Source organism: Polyodon spathula, chromosome 2, assembly GCF_017654505.1.
Source record: "Polyodon spathula isolate WHYD16114869_AA chromosome 2, ASM1765450v1, whole genome shotgun sequence".
In the NCBI taxonomy this organism is placed as follows: domain Eukaryota; kingdom Metazoa; phylum Chordata; class Actinopteri; order Acipenseriformes; family Polyodontidae; genus Polyodon; species Polyodon spathula.
The window spans coordinates 12,344,188-12,363,912 of record NC_054535.1 but is presented as its reverse complement, the minus strand read 5'-3'; the positions used below and the strand labels follow the sequence as shown (position 1 = coordinate 12,363,912).

At 35.5% G+C, this 19,725-nt stretch overlaps 1 protein-coding gene across 2 annotated transcripts in view; it reads right to left on the bottom strand.

Moving 5' to 3' along the window:
* The window catches only part of sorcs2 (sortilin-related VPS10 domain containing receptor 2), a 281,183-nt gene that overhangs the window by 141,093 nt on the left and 120,365 nt on the right, over positions 1-19,725 (bottom strand). The gene's annotated exons all lie outside the window — the stretch shown is intronic.

Genomic DNA, 19,725 nt, shown 5'->3' with positions numbered 1-19,725 from the left:
AAGGAATTGCTGAAATAATCCCAGCAAAGTAATAAAAAAAAATAAAAAATCAGTTTCAGCATGCCTTTGGACGTGGAACACAAGGACGCTAAGAAAGGGAGGATAGATTCAGACCTGAAATGGAAACGCTTTACACAGAAAACACAAAATGATTAGTATTGTTGTTGTGGATCCTACAGATTCAGCTATATAGTAGTGGAGAATATTTTCATATAATATTATCATGGACAAAAGTTTTGCATCACCCTATAGAATTATTGAAACCTGCTGAATAATGTTAGCTAAGATACTGAATTGCATTCCGCTTTATAGTTTTCCATATACTTAACTAAAAAATATGACATTTCAAAATATAACATGAAATACTGTACTACTGCAATGGCTTCTAGTAGACTTTGACAATATTATTTTGTAGTTTCTTTTATTACATGATGTTAAATAAAATATCTAAATGATATATATATATATATATATATATATATATATATATATATATATATATATATATATATATATATATATATATATATACCATTTAATTATGTCTCAATCCTAACATTCTAGGTGATGCAAAACTTTTGGCCATAGTTGCTAAAGTCACTATCGCAAAGAAATATGTGCAGCATAGAACAGTGCCTGCATGTTTAGCAACAGAGCTTCGCAAGTTGAATGGTGGATTTGGGAAATGAGCCAGCAAAGAGCTGGAATAATCAATTCTGAAGGTCACAAAGATATGAATCAATAACCATATGTAGAAAATACTGTATATTAAATGAATTGTGTATAATGGTAAGCTATGAATTACTAGTTATTCTTTGTAGAAAAACTGGGTGATGTTTAAATACAATTCCTCCTAAATTTCTCTATATAGGGTTGAGTTGATCCAGAAATTCAACAAGATAATTTGGAAAGTCAACTTTCATTTCCATTCCACGAAGATGAGATTGTATTTACATTATGATTATTGTTAGCAAGGAAGATTAGCATGTAGAAAAAGTAATGACTGGAAAGGCTGTCAGGTTTTTATATTTTCCTCGAAAACAAAGCAAGAGACTGGGGGTGAAAATACTTTCTAATACTGTATTAGTTTTAACTAGTGTTAAACATGTGTCCGTGACATATATTTTATTTTGGCACAGCACTCAATAGCTGATCGTCAGCTAGCCATAACATGATACATTTGTATGCTTCTATGCACATAAAGATCAGGGTGGTTTTGCTCTTGCACTTTTAAATGTCACAGAACTCCCTAATGGAATAATTTCCTTGAAACTGCAACCCATATTTTATTTTTATAACACATAAATTGAAATGTGTAAAATGTGAAACACAGGTCTTGTGGCTGTAAAATAAATAATTAAAATAATTAGTTATTTTATTATTGACATACCAACTGTGGTATAATTCACTTCTCTGAATGATGACTTTTTGCTGTGAGAACTGTATTATTATTATTATTATTATTATTATTATTATTATTATTATTATTATTATTTTATATTTTTGCATTGGAAAAACTGCAATTACGTGCCGAGAAAAAGTCTGTGAACCCCTTAGGATTTTCACATTTTTCAAACCTAAAATTTTATTAAATCTTAATCTAAGTCGTAATAATAGATAAAGATAACATGATTAAAACAAATGACACAAAAAACATGTTACTTTTTCAAAATGTATTTATCCACACATGATTCAACATTCAATATCCATGTGTGAAAAAGTATGTGAACCTTTAGATTCAGTAACTGGTGGCACCCCCTTGAGCAGCAATGACTTCAACTAAGCGTTTCCTGGAACTGTTGGTCAGTCTCTCACATCAGTTTTGAGGAATTTTGGCCCATTCCTCCTTGCAGAACTGCTTCAACTCGGTGACATTTGAGGGCTTCCTTGCATGGACAGCTCGCTTCAGGTCCTGCCACAACATTTTGATTGGGTCCGGACTTTGACGAGACCATTCTAAAATGCAGGATGTCTTCTTCTGCAGCCATTCTTTTGTAGATCTGCTTGTATGTTTAGGACCCATGACCCACTTTTGGTTCAGCTTCAGCTCATGAACAGATGGCCTGATATTCTCCTCTAGAATCTTCTGACATAATGCAGACTTCATGGTTGTGTCAGTGATAGCAAGCCGTCCAGGTCCTGAGGCAGCAAAAGTAGCCCCAAGCCATCATACTCCCACCACCATGCTTGACAGTTGGGATGAGGTTCTTCTGTTTGAGGTCCTCAGATGTTTCTTTTGATCGTGGCATGACGTGTTTCCACACACCTGTATGGTGAAGACCAAACTCACAAAGTTTCTGATCTTTATATAGGATGGGGCCTCCCAAACTCACCCCTGAAGATCGACCTAATTATTTAAACACCTGACTCTAATTATCTCCTTAATCAAGCTGATGAAACCAAGGGTTCACTACTTTTTTTACATACCCTGAATCTTAATTACTCATTGTTTGTCTAATTCATACATCATTTTGTTTCAAAAGACATGGAATTGGTTAATATAAACCCTACTGGATATTTAAGTTTTGATTCAAGAAGGCTATCATGGTAAAACTATGGAATTTCCATAATTACCATTGGGGTTCACAAACTTTCTCGGCACTGTATATTTAATTACATGAAAAATTGTGTTTTAAAGAATGCACTAGGATCTTATTAAAACAGTTCATGAAATAGGTGGTGAGATTATAATGAATAATTTAATAATCTTAATAAAGAATTTTCTACAGGTACTTTGTGGTAAATGTTTGGCTGAACTTTTGAACATAAAATTCTAACACCAGACTGAAACAAACTGAAAATGCAAGTTCACCCACCTCCCCGCCTGAAAAAACCATAGTACTTTGTGTCCATGCTACACCCCTCTGACAAATCTGGATATCAGGTCTGGATATTCACCTATATGAACAGTAGGTCTGTATGATTTTCTTGTTACTGCATGTTGTAAAGCTCTTTGTGATGGTGGTCCACTATGAAAGGCACTTTATAAAATAAAGATTGATTGATTGATCAACTATATAAACAGTAGGTCTGTATAATCGCCTATATAAACAGCAGGTCTGGATAATCACCTATATAAACAGCAGTATTTTGTAATTAGTGGCAGTTACACTTCCAATAAAAAAAGATGTACTAAAAATATATTTACAAAACAAAACTATTTTTCGTCTTCAATACCTGTTACCAGTTTCTTAAGTGGCAAGTGTCCACCAGCATCTGTCTTTCAAGGCTGCCATGGGAACAAATGCAGTTGCTTACTGCAGGTCTGTCTTTCTGTCTAGTGTACGTAGAAGTTGTGCTGCTTCACACAGTCTTTTTTGTTTCATATTTGGTTCAGAGTATAAGCACGAGAGTCTGCCTAGTTTTAACTGAACTTTAAAACAAAATCAATCATGTTTTCACTAAAGAAAATTCAAGAGAGGCTGATTAATAAGACTTGTTCAACACTTAAATATTGCAAGCCAGTTGCTGAAAGGCATTACTATTGGCATAAAGTCAGTTTTGCACTTAGCGGTAATACATTTAAGCTCCATCTGCTTTTTAAATACTCCTGCTGAAACTCAAATATGTAAAATTGAATTTTAGAGTTATTTATATTCCAGTATACACAATATTATTCACATTGATGTTCATCCAGACACACTGCACACATTTTGTTTTAGTATGGATTATAACTATTTCTGTTAATAATATAGATAACATAATTATTATTTACAGCAGTGTCACTTGGTAATCTTTTAAAGAGTCGAGCAGGAGATGTACATAATTAATTGTAGGTATAACTGACTTGCAGTTTTCCTTGTTTTGATTTACTACCTCTGCGGATGGGGTATGAGTCTTGTTCTACAAAGCATAAAGGTGTTGCGAGCTGTTAAACAAGTTGCGGAAACGTATTTACAAAAACATACAAGCATGTCTTTTGAAGATGCTTGACACAACAAGCACAACATTAGAAAAATGAGCTGAGAGCTGTTGGTGGACACACAAAACCAAGGTCCTGTAAGCTCCCAGGGTACGTATTGTAACCTCTAAAAACATTATTGTTCTAGGGTTCTAGTTTTTACACAGGTAGCCCACACCTGAGATGTCAACGTAACTTCCTGCCTCCTCTGACTCTCCTCTGACTCTCCGTGGAGGTCTAGCCTTGTTTCGCTTCTGAGATCTAACAATATCAGAATCCATACTGACTGCTGGCAAAGAACCAGTGGTTCAGCTTTACTTCTCAGACAGATACTGTATGTATACCCTGTCATAGCCAAGTTATTTACTGGATATCCACTGGAGACAGGACCCGATTTTCCATGGGAAAGACATTGTACATTTATAATGGAGTGGGCAATTTGAACACAGTGGAAAAGATGTGTGCTATTGTAGACAATTATCTTTAATGATTTTAATCTACTACTTTGTTTATTGGTTTGCTAAATATGTGTTAACACTTAATAAGTATCCTAATTCCAAGACATCAATGTGAATAAGTGCTTCTTGATGGACTCATTTGCGTGCATAAATACCAAAGATAAATATTTGATGCTAACAGCCTCTTATCTTATTTGGTACTGCTTAAAATATGCACTTCAAAGAAGTATTTGACATTTTCCAAATGCATGTAAAAGGCATCTTAAAAAATTAAGAAAGAAGATTTTCAATTTAAATGATTTTTCTGAAGGCCAGATATGACAGACACCTATTTATTTCAGGCTTTCATTAGTTTTGATTCTGCTATTCCATGCTACTACTGTGGGCTTAAAACTATACTTAACAAGGTCCAAATATATATTTTTTTATGCTTGCGGCAGATATTGTTTAAACTTTTGTTTTTTGGTCACAAAACAGGGTACACACTAAACCCCTATAATACAGTTGGTTTTAGGGGTAACTTTACACTAGCTCTCTTGTTCCCAGCCTGTTCTGCAGAGATGGTACTACAGCATTCTCTTAAAGTCAAGTACTCGGAAAGTAAAGCCAGGGATTAATTTGCAGTTGGTATAGTTCTGTGGATGAAGAATCATTTTTAATGAAGCCTGCACAATCAGTTATTAGAGGTAACAGTTTGAGACCAGCAGACAGTAATCCAATAATTTAATGAAAATGAAGTTAGAAATTTGAATTACAGAAAAAAAGCCAATCTTTAACCTCACTTTCTGCTTTAAATTATTTTCATGGTGGTAGTGCTGAGTCAGTTCAAAAGCTCAAGTTGTTTAATTCTGAATCCTATTTAGTAGAGTACTGTGAAAGGGTAGCATCACAGCCCAAACTGTTACCGGCAGGAAAGAGACCCAAAGACAGAAAGGTGCAGTTTAAGCAAAAGAACAAAAGAACAAACAAAAAACAGGAACAAAATAAACATGGCACAAGGGCCAAAATAAAAGGTTCAAACAGTAGAACAAAACAATTGTCGGCTAAGTATTACCTTCACTACACTATTAGATTCCCAGTCCAAACACCTCTGGAAAACAACAGATTGTGCTTACTTGTATATATGCGGCCACTCCCCAATTAGCATCAACTACCTAATTGTTGAATGGCCACACCTGTGATTACTGCCCGGAACAGATTTAACCCCAATCCTGCCAACCTTACATTTCCACACACACACTATTTACAGCAGAAGGACTTCTGTCCTGCCACATAGTACATAGTCTGTAAATTTTTAAATGCAATTAGTGGAACCTCAGGAGGAGCTTGTGATATAGTACATTAGTCCATTAAAAGTAAACTAGTAGATTGCCAAGAAAATCCCACTACAATAAAAAAAATATATATATATATATATATATATATATATATATATATATATATATATATATATATATATATATATATATATTTCTTGTTATTTCTTCTTTGAAAGAGAAATTTATTTTGATGGACTGACCAAACTTTGAAATATTTAAGTCTGAACATTTGAATTTTATCATAAATGGACAAGCGTTAGATACAATGTCAGTGTGAAATCCAGACAGGCAGTTGGATGGATAAACACCCTCCATATATACAGTAAACATTTTATTTTATTCTATCAAATATAATTGGATTATTATTTTTTTTTTTAATATACAAACAGCAAGGTACTGATACAACCAATAACTTGTGCTGAAGAACTGAACAAGTGGTTCTGTAGATATATGTAAAGATGGACAGGAATTCAGACTACCTCAATATAGCCTCAGATTATAAAAATAGCAATACCGTGTGCTAAAGATTGTTTCCTCACAATTGGAGAAGCGACTCATTGTTATATATTTAATTTACCAAAAATGATCAAGGCCCTTTCAAATACAGACAAAGACATGAAAATCACTATAAAGGAGAAGGTAATTGCTTGGATGTCAGAAAGAAAAACATTAGCTCTGAGTGTGAGCACACTGTAGCTTTCACACAAGTAGGAGAGCTGTAACAACTTACAGCAGACACTTATTCTGTGGAGAAAGGTTTTTATTATTATTATTATTATTATTATTATTATTATTATTATTATTATTATTATTAGAGACACAGGAGGTACTGTTTATATACTGATCGCCATGTTCTTGAACCGGAACCCGAAACAAGAGTATTGACCTTAGTGTGATTGACAGGGGGGAGGGGCTCAACTCAACTCCTACAAGAGCCCTTGATGACAAGAAAAAAAGATCCATTTGAGATTTGATGCATTTAATCTTACCCGGAAGTTTATTTATTTATTTATTTAATTTATATAGCACTTTTTTTATACAAAGCACTGTACAGTACATAGCAAAAAAAACCACCAAATCACAATACATTTGTATAGCATGTCACACATACAACTGCCACAATCAGACCATTTAAATAACAGATTTAAATAAGAGTATACACACATAATAATAATAATAATAATAATAATAATAATAATAATAATAATAATAATAATAATAATAATAATATGTAACGGTCCCAGTTTCTCTGACAAACAAGGCAGAGCATTCCATAATTTAGGATCTCTACAAGAAAAAGCCCTCCCTCCCGTGTTGCTTTGGTTGACCCTAGGAATAACCAGCAACCCCACATCCTGTGATCTTACAGTGTGGTTTGGAAGATACAGAGTCCTTAACTCCTGCAAAAACTAGGTGCTAATCCATTCAGGGCCTTGTAAATTAACAGAAAAATTTTAGTCTTTCTATTTCCATGTTCATCAGAATGACCCACTCAAACTAACTCATGGTTTCAATAGGCCATTCTAATAATTATATTCACACATCCTGACCATTCAGGGTCCTCTCTCACTAATATACTGTAGTCACCTTACAGGTAAAATTATATATTTTTTCCTTTTAATTATAAAAGATGTAAAATTTGATGCAGGGCTATAATGACATTCCCAAATGAAACTCATTCTCTTCTCCTTGTGGAACAAGCTTATTGACAATGGTTCCAAACAACGAGGTGTGTGAGATATGAATGTCAGAAACATGGCTGAACGAACATTCCCTTGAGCATTATTTTCAATTCTGATGGAAAAAAAAATCAATATAGAAAGAAGAACACTTAGCTTCTGTTTATCCCAGCACACCATGGAACAAAAAAAAAAAAAAAACATTAAATAATACTGAATCAAACTTGTGTTTAAGAAAAATCTATTGCATGAAATAGCAGCTGCTTTATCCCCCAGCAACAATAAGAAAGGCCTACTGTACTGGCTGTATGAGTAGTGCAGTAATCTGGGTCAACTAACATCCAAGTTTTAAATAGAAAAAAAAGACATGGTTTTACAGGAGTAACTACTAACAAGTGGAAGTTATTACACCTATACCATATTTTTGCAATGCATATCGGAGGGTGTGTATGTGTACTTAATAGAACCACTTTTTATGGGCTTATGTGCAGGAGAGAGCAAAGAGCAGACCAAACCAAAACCTCAGATATAAACTTATATACAAATGTGTATGTGTAAGGTGACCAGATGTCCCATTTTGGACTGGACATTCCCAGTTTTGGAACACTGGTTCCAATGTCCCCAGAACCTTTCTTGGGACGCTCATTTTGTCACGTTTTATTTCCCAGAGCATTGTTGTGCCAGTAACAGAATATTATATTTTCATGCAGACTTGCTGTGTTACTACCATATCTAACTTTACAGTACAATGACACTGTACAATGACACAGTAGCATTAAAAATCGACTGTACAGCGCTGTGCAAATCTGGAGAATTACTGAACAGTAACATTCATATTTGCAACCAATGAGTATTGCGGGTGTGATTATCCAGTGACTGATGATAAAACTGGCGGCTATCCTCGTCTGAACCATCACTTTGACTGCCTGAAGAGGTTAGACTACTGTAGACTTACAATAAGGCTCATACAGGTACCACTGTATTGTGTTGGAACTATACTCTTCATCCATGATATTTGTATATCTGCGTGCAAACTATTGCTTTGTGTAGCTGGCAATTGTTGCATCACTGTGCAAAGCTTGTCATGGTTTGAACACTTTGTGCATCAAAACAGCCCATCACAACAATAGGAGGGGCTGTAAAATATGACCAAAGAATTTGAACCATATTTTCTATTGAAATGTCTATATTCACTTTCAGTTCACCACAGGTACCCTAAGAAACAAATGTTAGTGAATAATACAAAATCACTTATGAACTATGGTAGTTATTTTCACATTTATGAAATTCATGTTGTAAAAATATTTTAAAAGTTTCAGAATGTTTTTTTTTTATTTCTTTAAGTATACATGTTATTTTGTTTTTAGCAATAATGAAATACAATAGTTTCAGGTCTTTACATTTATTCTTCAAAAAATATTTAAATATTCTGCAGGACACATCTCTCTCGCTCTCTCTCTTTAATTTGGTGACCTCTTATTTTTATTTATGTGCTAAATTTGGTAGCAATTGTATTTCTGTATTATAGAAGTATATTTTATCCTGCAAAGTTTAAGAAAAAAATAGAGACAAATAATGTTCCTTGTTGCTTGTGTATGATAGCTACAGTGATTTGCAGAAGTTTTCACATTTTGTTGGCACCTGAGCGTACTCCATGACGCTTTCAAATTACACTTTACACGTAAAATCTACATAAACTACTCCACATTGATAAAGTTAAAAAATGCATACAGAATATAAATAAATAAGATTTACAGAGAAAAACAGATTAATCTCAGTTGCATAATTATTCAACCCCTTTGCTACTGCAGCCCTAAATCAGCTCAGGTGCAAATTATTTGTTTGAAAGGTCAACAAATTAGTGAAATGGTTTCACCCTGTGTGTACTCAAAGTGGTTTAACTTGTAGATAATTTCCTCAGGTATATAAAGTCTTTCAAGCTACAACTCATAGTGATCCAACAAAGCAACCATGAAGACCAACGAGCTTTTGAAACAAGTCAGGGATAAAGTGGTAGAGAGGCACAGAGCAGGAGAAGGGTACAAGAAAATTTCAAAGGCGCCGATTATCCCGCTCAGCACAGTGAAGTCCATCATTAAGAAGTGGAAGATGCATCATACCACCCAGACACTAACCAGATCAGGTCGCCCTCCAAAACTGAACAGCCGGGCAAGCAGGAAACTGGTTTGGGATGTCACTCTGAAGCCAACAATGACCGAGATGGGAATCACACATGTTTACGCATCAACAATAAGCCGGTCCCTACACAAAGCTGGCCTGTATGGGCAGGTGGCAAGACAGAAGCCATTACTCAAAAAGCCTCATCTTAAAGCATGTGTGGGGTTTGCTAAAAAGCATGTAGGTAATACTGCAGACATGTGGACAAAGGTTTTGTGGTCAGACGAGACAAAAATGTAACTTTTCGGTCTAAATTCCAAATGTTACGCCTGGCGCAAGCCCAACACGGCACATCACCCAGCCAACACCATCCCAACTGTCAAGCATGGTGGTGGCAGCATCATGTTATGGGGGTCAGCCAAGACTATGAAACTGGGGATTAAATACATATTTCAAAGCCACACTGGAGTGGTTGAACAAGAAGATAATCAATGTTCTTGAGTGGCCCATTCAAAGTCCTGACTTGAATCCAATCGAAAATTTATGGTAAGACTTTTCCTGTGAAAAAGTAGCAAGGCTAGCAAGTCTAGTCGAGACCTATCCAAAAAGTAATTGCTGCAAGAGGTGCTTCTACCAAGTATTGACTTAAGGGGCTGAATACTTACGCAACCAGTAACTTTAATTTTGTACATTTTCTTTGCAAGTTTTGCTGACATTTAACCTCCTCCTTATATAACAGTGTTCAGTTTAACCACTACAGCTTGGAATAAAAAAAAAGTTTCTTTGAAAAACTGTGCATAAATTATTTGTAATTCAACAAAATGTGACATTATTGGTAGGGGGTGAATACTTCTGCAAACCACAGTATATAAGATTTTTAATATGTATTTTACTTTATCACATCTATTAAAAGAAGAAAAACAACACATTGATAAAAACATGTTTTTCCTTCAGTAAAAGAGGCAAATGTCAGGGTTTGAATTAATGAGGGGCTGTGTGTAGGGTCGATCCCTTTAATTCAAATTATTTTATTTCCTTTTTTAAATGTTTTAAGCCAACAGGTATCATTTAAAACAGAGAAGAACAACATGTTACATTTATGAAGTTATTTTCTGCCTTGTCTATGCAGTTTTTCAGTACCAATCAATGATAATGAGAAAGTATCTCCTGACATTGAAAACTCCTCTGCGCATTTTACATAGGCTAATGCATATGCTTATATTAGATTAAATAGTAAAATTAAATATTAAAAAGATTAAATAGTATTCTTTTTGTAAGTAAACAACATTTCATTTGATCAGAAAATGAATATGATTTAATTTTATTACACCTTGACTCATGTCTCAGCATATACTGTTGACTCAAAAAAATAAATAACAGCCAAGATCAGCAAAGAAATTAGCTTTCGTAAAATACAGTTATCTAATTTAGATTGTCAGAAGCTATTTTCCCATAATTACTGATTAGTACGGAAAAATGGAATAGGCAGGAAATTTCGTCATGCAATTAACATGTTTTAACAGGTTACTTTCTGTTTTTAAGTGATGCCCATCTGCTTACAGCATATACACAAAATCTCAGGAAAGCTGATTCGTGGGCTTCAATTATTGCAGTCAAAAGATAGCATATTTAACACATTTAATCAGCTTTAATAGTAGAAAGTGGCTGTAAAAAATGTTCCTAGTATCTATTAATCATGGCACACTAATGATCCAAGCAAACTCCACAATAGAAAAAAAATCTATACAGAACAAATACCACATTGTAGTAAATGGTAAGGAATTAAATATTTTGGGATACTGGAGGATATCATAGCGATTGAGACAGAGAGAGAGGATGCAGTTTCCTAGGCAGAAAAGGGACTAGATTTGCAGCAGAAATCAGCAATAAAATAGAATCTCGGAATTTGACATTACTGAATTGCTGCTGTGTAATGTACTAAACGTGTTGTAAAGAAATGAAATTACAAAGACAATAAGATAATTTATTCACAAAAAAATTGTTTCTGAAAGTGAAAGATTCCACTCTGAATATTACCATGAGCCTCTGCATTCACTTTCAATATGCTATTAGATCAAACATTGGCAAAGTGAAAATGAAAACCCAAGAGCTTCCCCGAAGCTTTGAAATTGGAAGTTATTCACAATATTTCCATAAGGACTTAAAAATCTGGTCACTTAACTATGTGGCTCAGAACTTCACAGCTAAGGTTTTGTATCAAGACTTGATCCATGTTCACTCCATCCAAGAAGCAAATCTCTCACTCGCCATCTCATAGACACATTTTAATCAAGTCTCACACCAAAGGCTGATGAAACACAGCATTTTTGCTTCAGTATGCGTAGCCATGCACTGGCTTTAATAGATTTTTCAAATGTTTTTTTCTTTTTTTTTTTCTGGTAGTTCTTACTCCCAGGCTTAGTATCCATTAAATATGTATGACATTTTTCAAGCAAGGCAGAATATTCTACTAAGGGGTGTCAGAAAACAGGTGTGTGGTACATGCTCACAGATGTGTGAAATCACTTTCAGTCAATTAATATTCAGAGAAGCAGCAATGATACAATAGAGTTACTTACACCGTATGCAGAAAAACACTGACCTTCAGATGAGCTTCGGATCACAAAGGAATCTGTCAAATTGTGTTTTAATGTTTTCTAACCAACACCACCCACTAAATCAGCTGTGTCAATATATGCATGCAACTCACCAAGGTGCTTTCTTGTGTGAAGGGCCTGTACCGAACTTAATGCAGTAATGATTAAATGTTTGTTACAAGCAACATCATCAGAATTCCAAACAGAGGTCCCGGGAAACTGATAAATGTTAATTGTCTGCTACTAGATAACAGAGGAAACTGTGGTCTATTGCTAGCAGTAAATATCCAAACAATTCTGTATAAAGAATGCAACTAAGTAAAGGAATGCATAACTGAATCTAGCTCATAAACCTTTTAATTAGATGTGTTTGGCTGGTTTAAATAATAAACTGTATTATTTTGTCCCATACTCAACAGTAGAAATGTGCTGTGTTAGGTCATCAGTTATGAAGCAAAATTTTTATAAAAAGCTTTATGATAGTACAACTAATCTTTGCTTAACTTCTACCCCTTAAATACAAAGTTTACTATCTTGACAGAGAAAGGAGACCTCTGGGTTGCTTCAGCTACTTGTAATCCAATAGCACATCAGTCCTGGTTTCATTCCTCTGCTTGCTGGGTCTCAGCACTCAGTGGGCTGGCTAACACTGCCTCACCACCTGCATTAAACAATGGGTGGTAGGTCACACAATAGGAGTATGGAGCATTTCATTTATTTAATATACAATCTCCTGCAATAATCGAGGTTCTGGTGGTTGGAAATAAAACTGTGGGGACTATTCCGCAAGATACAAGTCAACATTGCTTGTATTTTAATAAAAACTGTATTCACCTTTCGCTGTTGGCATTAATTTCCCCCCGCTAATATGCAGGTAGGCTTTTGTTTAACAGTTCCATTTACAAATGCAAGTGCCCATGGTGGTTCAAGCCTTTGTATACAAATAAACGAACACTGCATGGATTTTCTCCAGCTCAACACTTCTAACACGTAAAACTGCACAAAGCTTGTAACAAGTCAAGGGTTGTAACTCACAACAGATGCACCAACACATTTACCTTCCCAACCACAAAACATTCAGGTGCAATTTTGGTAGCAGTTGGTCTGTTTCGTCAGCATACACAACCAATGACATTGGATAAGATTAACAGTAGTATAATTATTCACTTGCTCACTCATTGAAGGTTTATTCAGCTTAATCCATAACCTAATTGAGGTTCAGTTTTAACTTTTCAACATAAATTAAAGTTAAAATGTGAATTCGGCTAATTTTATGTTTTTCGTTCCAGTGATTTGTTTTTTGGGGGGTTTTTTGTACTAATTGTATAGTTTATACTGTTGTATGTGAGGCACTCTGTTTTCTGAAAAAAAACAGATGGGTCACTGTCTACTCAGGTGTCTGTGTCATGTCGGGGCAGGTGACCTGGTTCCATCACTGTCTCCCACTATATATTATATATATATATATATATATAATATATATATATATATATATATATATATATTATATTATATATATAAGGTTTTTCCTATTCCTGACATGTCAAATTTGGCTTTTAGGAGGGTCCTTGTCTTAAAACACAGTCCCCGGACGTCTTGGCTCACCTGTCAGTGAGATACAGACAGTGACAAACTGGATCCCTACCAGGGAGTCAGAGAATGGGACTGCATTTTTACAGCATCGTCGACTTTGATTTGTATTGGTTTTCATCTATTTTCATCTGAATTATCTGCGCCTTTCAGACTTCATTTTGCATAAACTGTTGTCAGAATAAGTCCAGCACTTAAGCCACTCAACATGTGTGGTTTGCAGCTTCCAAAGAAAGGAAAGTGGCAAGACTGAAATGTGGGGATGACATGAAGATTGAAAAAAAAAAAAAAACCATACCACTTAGAAACACAAACATCTGTGGTGCTCACAGAATCCATATTTTTATTTCATCTTTACTGTCGAGTCCATTATGAGTCGCAGTCAGACTTGGCTGCTGTTGAATTGTGCAGGGAGTCTTAAGTTGTGCAGTGACAGTTCTTCTTGTAAGACTGTAGAACAACTTTCTTTAAATACAAGTGCTGTGTATATTTTTAGCTTGTAGTATTTTTTGACATCACAATGCTAGCGTCAGCAACCCTTCTACCTTCAGCATGGATAGGGGGAGTCTTTTATTAAAATCACTAAAGACAAAAATGAAAACCTAATCACTGTCAAATGGTACTATTTAAAAGAATGAATATGTCACTGCAATTAATTTACAGTACTTCATGAAACCAGAGCCCAAATAAATGCAACCTGTGTCGTCATAACAAACCCATTTCCACCCCAAACACTGTCAGCTAGCTGATTGTGAATCATGTTATTGTTGTACTGTAGCAGTTACAACAGGCTGCCATGGATGATCATTTTGAGTTTCCTCATTTCATACACAGTGACACATTAAACTTTAACAGCTTATTTTCACTTGCTTGAAAGTCCTCGCACGTGCCTGGCTTCTAATACCAAAGCCCTGCTTCTGTATTAGAGAGAGATCCCTGGTGTTTGTAGATTCAGTATGGCACCATGCTCATGTAGGGTTTTCTTTTTTTTTTTTTTTTTTTTTTTTTGTGTGTAAGGAATCAAAACTCAATCCTCTGAACTTGGTAACTGCACGTGTCTGGCACCCATGAAGGACATCTGCATCTTATAAGGCAGATATGTATTATTCTCATATGCTGTGAACCCCACTTCCAAAACCCCTAATTGATATGATTTCTAACTCTAACCATGCTTCTGGCCTAAATAAGAAACATCCTCTGAATTATAAAATGTATTTAATTCTAGGACTGCTTCTTTTATACATAAATAAACAACATGTTATAATGTCATACTTAAATCTTTGAGTCTAGCCTTAGGCTAAGCAGGAGTGCTGACAGATTTTTGCGACAATCGTGTATGATGGCATTTTAACAACATTATCAGGCTCGGAATTGTTTCATTAACACTGGTCGGTTTAAAAGCAATTCCATTTTTTTTTTTCTTATAAAAAAATTGTCACATCTACCACTGAGTAGGAGTTAATATATGCCAGTAACGCAGTAGGTTCCTAGAGTATATATAATTGCCTGTGTTGATTCTCGGGCAGACTTCCTTGTAATAATTGAAACTGGGACACTCCATTGTCACCATATTGTATCTGGTGATTCTAAATTTGGCTCAGGGAATTACCTTTTTTATATTGTACATTGGAAATTGTGTGGGTGGGGGGAGGGGGGGGGATTGTGTGTCAGAAACTGATAATATATTTTAAAATTAGCTTTAAAAAGGTATGTCATAATTTTTTCCTGAAAGGTCTTAGGGGCAACAATAACTGCAGGGATTGCAGCTGAAATCATCGCTCACTCACATCCCAGCACAGGCATGCAGTATATATAATGAAAACTGTAATGAATGTACCATGACCTAAGATTCAGGATAATACATGAAATAAGGCATTGGGAATTATTATTCTTCTTACAGCATAATGCACAACACATATTCTAATATAGGGCTATGCCTAGGACGCTGCGTTTTACGCAACATGCTTTCTAGGCTGCACTTCAATCCTCCCACCACAAGGTGGTCATGTAGTCTGCTTAATTAAACCACTTACTGATTAATAATCTCTCAATTCCTTTAATCATCTCAATTAGTCATTCTGTTAACGCGCACTGGCGCGTTGATTAGGCGACAGCAGCAGCTCCGGACATTTATTTAGTCAGGCATCTCTTTATTACTAATACGTCTTATTCAATATTATTTCTTAGCATGTGTAAATAAATTATTAAAATGTTTCAGTTTACTAGCTGGAACATATCATTTGTCAACAAAATATAAAAATAAATCAGCACTGATTCCCGGAACAATTTATATAAATACTGAAATCATAACATTAATGCTGTAACATATATTTTTTTATATATATATTATATATATTATATATATTATATATATATATAGAGTATGATATATATATATAATATATATATAAATATATAATATATTAATATATAATATAATATATAGTTGTATATATTATTATATATAATAGTGCAAAGTCGTTCTCAAGCAGCACATGAAGTGTCACTTACAGTTTCATGAAAGAAAATGCCCCATGCATTATATGTTGCTATTAAACTTCAACATCATCAGTTGATTAATCCTGCCGCCTTTCATAGATTGACGTTGCTCTGTAAAAACTTGGCCATAAGAAGAAACACTTCTTTCAGCATCTACACAATTGGTAACAACTGCGAAGTATATTTTAGCATTTCGTGTTAAATTGGGAAATAATTTTTCAGCTTTAATCCAAAATTCATTCAAACTCATTCTACTGCCGTTGCATTTCACAACGTCCTGCGCCACCGATGAGTAATTCACAGTGCAGATTAACTGTATCGGCTAATATTGCTAGCAATTCAAAGGTATTCGATAGTCCTTGGAGAACAAACAAAATGTGCAAAACATACTGATCTTTTCCAGTTGTAGACTCGTCAGTAACTACAGATACACCGTCAGACATATTTACCAATTGTACAATTTTCATCTTGTATAACAGCAATTTGGTGTAGATATTCCCTTCTCAGTAGACCTGCTGTAGGACTTGCTCTCGCATTTATTACACGTATGTTCAGAAATGCACGTAGTTTGGGATTATCAACTTTTTTTTGTTTTGTTTTTTCCAGGGTAATATTAACACAACAAATGTCTCTGTCAAATCGAAAATAACATCTCGTCGGCGTACATAATTTTCGTTTCCCTTACGTTTTTTACTGGAGGACGCCGTCTCATAGCTGTCAATCTCAGCCTTTTGTTTTCTGTGTTTTTCTGATGATAATTGTCGGTCTATTGTTTACTTTCGAGTGTGGTTCAGAGATAAATTGTAATTTCTGTAAAATAAATGATACCCATCGGTGTACAAAACACCAAGTGGACATTGTTGCGTGCGTTCGCTCAACGAACAGTCATTTGATTGTGATGTCTTTGACTCCAGGTTTAGGTCTCTCGATTTTTCTTTTAATGCATCAATTTATTCAATTAACATTTATACTCGTCTTAATTAGCTTTTTTTTTAATTAGTCAAAGCGTAATGTGTTGATTTCTTAATTGTGAATTCGATTACTATAACTGGAGTGGCTGTAGGGACATCTAGGGGATAGCAGTTCAATTACAATTGAAAAAGGTCGCGTAAAACGCAGGACCCTAGCTATAGGATAGCGAGTATCTGTATATGTTGATAATATCAGCTGGAACAGAAATGAATGGACCGAGGCTGAAAGCTGAGGTTTGTTTACGAGCTGCGAGTGCTGTTATAACTCAGACGCTCGCAGTCCTCGAACTTTATTATATATTGCTGTATTATTTATACACAAGTTATAAATCCAGCTATATTTGTTTTCTAATCATTACCCACTAGTCGATTGTCAATTTAATTGAATTGTGGGAAAATGTGGATGAAGAGAATATCGTTAAGTGGCTGAGGTACAAAGCCGATTGTGATGTCACTTTTGAACAGACTAGTTGAATGGAATTCGGAGAGGTGCCTCAGGTATGATTTTGTAAAGCAAGTGACGTCAACAGTGCTGATATGGAGACTACAGCATGCTAAAAACAGAAAGTGGGTGAATAGGGATTCTCTGTTGTCATGGACTACAGAATGTGAAATGTGCACTCTAATTGGCTGAAAGATCCTGAGTAGTCTATAATAACATATACACCACTCTGAATAACACTGAACAAATTAGATGTGAGTCGCATACCAGTAGTATAAAAGTGTTTGTTAGAAAATTGCTGATTGTGCTGAGGTGTACTTAAAAGGGCAAGACCCTGACAAGAGTTTAAATAGTCTAAAAGTTAGTACCATTAAAATATACAACATACCTTTTAAGACTACTGTATGCCCATGAACCCAAATTTGGCATTGCATTTGTTCATTGTCAGACTGCATGGACTGGCAAAAGATACACTTTGGTTTATACTCTGAATACAGAGTGTATAATGCTAATATGTTAGTGCATGGATAGCACATATAAAAACGCAAAAACACGTAATTTGTAATTAATGCATGCTCAGTAAGTACATACAGAACATTTTATGGCCAATTTTGTCGGCTTGCAGTTGCTAAAACCGTAACTTCACAACAGCAAGGCTTGCTTGGTTTCTTAGAGCTTCTGACATTGATAATTACTGGACTGTTTATTGCTTCTGACATTGATTAAAGCACTGAATGGTTGTACTGCTTTTAGAATGAAACACTCCCCTATAGGTACCAAAACTGACTCAGTGTTGCTGAATAAGGAAGTTTTATATAGGTTTTTACAGTTTATATACAGTTAAATAAGCTGTTAATGCAAAAGCCTTATTTTTATAGTTGGTTATTAGTTATCAACATTGAAAATTATGTGAAACTCCTTAAAGATTTATGACATGTTATTGAGTTAAGCAAAGATTGTATGTTATTTTTGCAGGTTTTATAAAAATTAATATGTGAAATGGGCATGCATATAAATGGTTTGGTGAGTAACATTTCCAAAACTATGTTTTTTAACTAGCCTCATGTGTGATTTATCAGGTTGAACCATCAGGATGTGAATTCTAAACACTGTGGATGCATGTGTCAAGCAGAATCATATGAATAAGATGGAGTAAAAAACCTGATATAGCAATTTAGACAACAGCTAAAAACAGATACCAGGCTTAGAGAGCATTAAAAGCAAGAGAGAACAAACGGGTCTTGAGAGTTAATTTGAAGTGAGCGTTTGTTGGAGCTGCAAGCACTAAAGCTGGGAGAGAGTTCCAGAGAGTCAGGGCCATGAAGCTAAAAGAGCGCTCTCCGAGTGTGGTGCGCTTTTGCTTGGGTATAACCAGCAGGCCTCAGTCAAAGGACCTCAGCTTGCAGGCAGGGACATAGCAGGTCAGCAGGTTGAAGAGATACTCTGGACCTGTGTGATGGAGGGCCTTGTAGGCAAGCAGGAGAATTTTGATAGTAATCCTCAACTTAACAGGTAGCCAGAGCAGCTGGGCAAGACAGGGGGTCATGTGATCATGTTCTTTATATCTGGTAAGGATCCTAGTAGCTGCATTTTGAACCAGTAGCAGTCTGTTTATGGCTCGTGACGGAAGACCACCGTAGAGAGAGTTGCAGTAGTCGATTCGTGAGGAGATGAATGCATGACAGAGTATCTCTGCATCCTGGAAGGAAAGGTAGGGACGGACCTTTGAGTATTTCAGAGGTGGTAGATGGAGGATTTGACTACAGAAGAGATTTGGGCATCAAAGGAGAGGTAGACCAAGGCTTCGTACAGTGGGGGAAGGCAGCAGCAGACAGTTTCCGAGGTTCAAGGCAGCAATACTGAGATTCTTGAGTTGAGTTTTCGATCCTACTAGAAAAAGTTCAGAGTTGTTGGTGGTAAGCTGAAGAAAATTGGCAGACATCCAGGCCTCAAAGTCTTGGATGCAAGCTGAGAGCTGAACCATGGCAGAGGGACATCTAGGGTCTAGTTTTAAGTAGAGCTGGGTGTCATCAGCATAGGTGTGAAACATGAGACTATGTTGGCGGATAAGGTGACCCAAGGGAAGCATGTACATGATGAAGAGAAGGGGCCCGAGAACAGACCCTTGGGGGACACCGCATGTGACCGGGT